Below are 4,215 nucleotides of genomic sequence, written 5' to 3'. Positions count from 1 at the left end.
ATAGAAATATAATAACAATAGCAAGTACTATTGTTGATTGCCTAACTGATTGGACATTGGGAGGAATTTTCTTGACCAAATTAAATGTAAAATAAGTGCCACCATTGTAACAAGTCAGTTTGTGAAGTTTTTTTGGTTCTAAAATTTCTATGATCAGTTGTACAGTGGGGCAAAAAAGTATTTAGTCAGCCACCGATTGTGCAAGTTCCCCCACTTAAAATGATGACAGAGGTCAGTAATTTGCACCAGAGGTACACTTCAACTGTGAGAGACAGAATGTGAAAAAAAAATCCATGAATTCACATGGTAGGATTTGTAAAGAATTTATTCGTAAATTAGGGTGGAAAATAAGTATTTGGTCACCTCAAACAAGGAAAATCTCTGGCTCTCACAGACCTGTAACGTCTTCTGTAAGAAGCTTTTCTGTCCCTCACTCGTTACCTGTATGAATGGCACCTGTTTGAACTCATCATCTGTATAAAAGACACCTGTCCACAGCCTCAAACAGTCAGACTCCAAACTCCGCCATGGCCAAGGCCAAAGACCTTTCGAAGGACACCAGGAAAAGTATTGTAGACCTGCACCAGACTGGGAAGAGTGAATCTACAATAGGCAAGCAGCTTGGTGTGAAAAAATCAACTGTGGGAGCAATCATCAGAAAATGGAAGACATACAAGACCACTGATAATCTCCCTCGATCTAGGGCTCCACGCAAGATCTCATCCCGTGGGGTCAAAATGATCATGAGAACGGTGAGCAAAGATCCCAGAACCACACGGGGGGACCTGGTGAATGACCTGCAGAGAGCTGGGACCAAAGTAACAAAGGTCACCATCAGTAACACACTACAACGGCAGGGAATCAAATCCCGCAGTGCCAGACGTGTTGCGCTGCTGAAGCCAGTGCATGTCCAGGCCCGTCTGAAGTTTGCCAGAGAGCACATGGATGATACAGCAGAGGATTGGGAGAATGTCATGTGGTCAGATGAATGTAGGACTCATTTTTTTCACTCCTCCTGGGTGTCCGACGACACAGGCCTCGCCGTCTGAAGGCACAGGTCCAAATCTCTTAAGGAGCCCTGGCGGCACTTTCTCTGTTTCCAGCTTAAGTATGACATAATCTAACTTATCGTTGCCGACGAACACCTTAGTGCTGAGGTTGTTCTTGTCTGATTCTTGGTCTTCAAAGTTAAAGACCACGGTAACGTTTACAAATTCACGCCAGTTAGGTGAGTTTGATTTAACCCAGTAGTCGAATAAGTGGGTGTTGGTCAAGACAAAGTTGTCAAATAGCACAAAGCCTGTGCCTTGCTTTAAGAAGGAACCAGTTATGAGGCAAACTGACTCGCTCAGTTCAAGCAGCAACATAACACTGCGGATTTCTTTCCAAAGGTCTCCTTCCTGTATTTCAGTGCTTCCTGAAAAGAATGTTTAGGGAATCTACACTCCATCCATCGTTTCAGACGCGGATACTGCTGACAAAGTAGATCGTAAACCTCCTTACGGTCAGTACTGCTGCCCGTTTCTTTGATTGCCGTTTTTAGACTCAATCAGTTCTGCCGTGCTACATCTAAGACTGATGTCACTCCACCGCTGCGCTTTGCATTATTTGATGCGTGTGGAGGTTTCTGCTGCCCTGGGATGGCTACATCTTTTATTTCCCTATCTGCTCCCTGTGGAAAACATATCTGGAATTTCTTATTGTCCAGACAATCAATTATGTCTGTGCACTCAGTCTTACATTCGTCGTTGATGTTAACCAGCTCAAAGTAGCCCAGGTCATCGGTGAAGTGACCGTCTCTTTTCAGAGCCTCGGCCGCAGTTATTCCCTTCTCCCCGTAAACACAAAGATACTTGAACTGTTTTAAAGCGTCATTTTTAAAAAAACTTTTCTCTTTTTTGACATTTAGTCCTCCCTTTGTACCGATGTAAAAGACAGAATAGCAATCTCTCGCCTTAACCATCTTCTTATATTTACTGAAAGGCCTCCGTGCAAGCTTGAACATGTTGCCTGTGCCGTCTGAACTGATGTCCGTGTTGGTCCTGCAGAGAATCAGAGTTGGAAAAGTTGTTAATGTAGCAAAAAACCAAACGTCTTGCATTTTGTTCATAATCTCTTTAAAGCCACAATCTTTTTTTATCGCTTTCACTGGAGTGGGTAAATGAGTCTGCAAAGTTTAAAAAAAACAGATTTACATCTATGTTTATTACTTTTATCGGACATCATCTGATCCCATTTATACACATTTAAGAAAAAACGTGGAAAATATCCTGTTGTTTCCATATAGAGACTCGGCATTTGAACCATCCCAAATATTTGGACTAGGGAACCAACTCCTCAAACCGGTAAAAAGGTCAAGGACACAGTTACACAATCGCTAAACTAACCTATTTTTGGATAAAATAAAACCATATAAGCATGAGCCTTGGAATCTCGGTTAAAAAAAAAGAAGCACTACATATTACTTTTCTTATGTTCAGTATACAGGAGTTGCTGCTCACAGTCTGAGTTGCACTAATGTGTCTGTCAGATGTCCCAAATGGAACGCCAGGCCGCACGCGCACTCATGCCGGACACCTCCTGACCTCCTTGCCTTTGCTTCAATGTGTCTTTAAATCCTTTCTTGTTCAAATTGTTTATTCACATAGTAAAGAAGTAGTTCGGGAACTCAGTAAGTAGGAACAGCGATAGTTTAAAGACATTTTCTACAATACAGAGGATTTCATCATCCGCAGTTTGTGAAAACTGCAGTTAAAAAACAAATCAGTAAATTCACAAATGATGGACTCTTTTCAGAGGTACGCTTCATGTACTGATTAACATACAGTTCAAAGATGTACATTAGAGTGCACACTGGTTATGTGGATTTGCTATATGAATATGCTCAAGAGTCTGTTTGAGCTCTTTTCACTTTTTTTTTTTTAACACATACAAGCAATGGTGTAGCTTGCCTCCACCCGGCACTATATATAAATGCAATCCGTTACTAGTCAGATAATCTTAAAGGTTTTTATTTTATTGCACCTGTAATAAGATTAACGTAAGATAGCAAAATAAAGCCGCTATTGTAAAAAGAAATAGCTCTTTACTGAGAAAATGGTTGTCAAGATCACATTGTCATAATATTTAAACAGAATTCAAACTATGAGTTTGTCTGTGGAAAACTAACTGCCGCTCTGTCTCTCTATACAGCACTGACTGAACAGAAATCTGCTGTTGAACTCATGAACTCTCCAGGAACCACCCCTCCTTTTTTTCCCACCGGATGCGATTAGTCACACATATGGAATCGATTAGACACTTCCGGAGTACCCCCCTCCCCTCACCGGATGCAATTCGTCACGCTTATGGATCATATTACATACATCTGGAATCGATTAGTCACTTCCGGAGTACTTCCGGTAGGGTCAAAAGGTCAAGGCTAGGGCCATCAATCAAATTGATGACACAAGGTGGGTTGTTATTTTTTTTCTGGCAACTAACCAAAATACATACCCCTCAGTTAAGTAGATTAGACCCTGGAGTACAGGGAAGGCACAGCTCCACCGCAAAGGTGTAAAGCAAGCTCAGCCGGACCAGTCATCCATCTGAGAATTAGGAAGAAAAAAACATAACCACTCCAGCCTGCACCCTGACAGTTAGTTACAAAGTATCTGCATAACGACCATAATCAGAGCTTTTCCAGTTCTTCAGATACTACAGAAAGGAGGTTTAATACTTCCTCTATTCCCTTCTTCAGCATAAGATACACTGGGACCATCAGTTATAAAAAGAGAGGAGAAAATGTGTATCATAATTGATAGTGATAGACCACTGATTAAAACGATTAAAAAAATGACAAAACAGATCATGGACATGTAATTAAAACTGCATTTTCCGATTCATGCCCCAGCCTACTGTTTCAGGTTTTGCTGTTTAGATGTTTTGAATTTCGAACAGCAGACTGTCAAACAAACAGTTGTGCTCCGGTCAACCACAGCTGTAGAAAGGAACAGACTGAACTTGATGAGTCGATGTTTCTCTGTCTTTCTGGAATTCTTGAACAGAAGGACATAAAACACTGAGGTCTGTCTTTTTGTACGGATTTTAAAGGAGGTTCCAAGTGATGTAAAATAGCATAGAAGACATCCAAGGAAATATTCAAGGACATCCCTCTGCAGTGCTCGTGAATTCAAAGAACAGGAATCCTCTTTTTTTTTTTCATCATTAAAAAAT

The 4,215-nt window shown here is 41.1% G+C and overlaps 1 pseudogene across 1 annotated transcript; it reads right to left on the bottom strand.

Annotated features, from left to right (window-relative positions):
* Positions 1-980: 980 nt before the first annotated feature.
* Positions 981-2,005, bottom strand: LOC308385896 (serine protease FAM111A-like; annotated as a pseudogene). Its single transcript has one exon. The product of its transcript is annotated as a serine protease FAM111A-like (transcript).
* Positions 2,006-4,215: the final 2,210 nt, after the last annotated feature.

Source organism: Rhamphochromis sp. 'chilingali' (assembly GCF_963969265.1).
Source record: "Rhamphochromis sp. 'chilingali' genome assembly, chromosome: 18".
Lineage (NCBI taxonomy): Eukaryota > Metazoa > Chordata > Actinopteri > Cichliformes > Cichlidae > Rhamphochromis > Rhamphochromis sp. 'chilingali'.
This window is presented reverse-complemented; position numbering and strand designations above follow the sequence as displayed.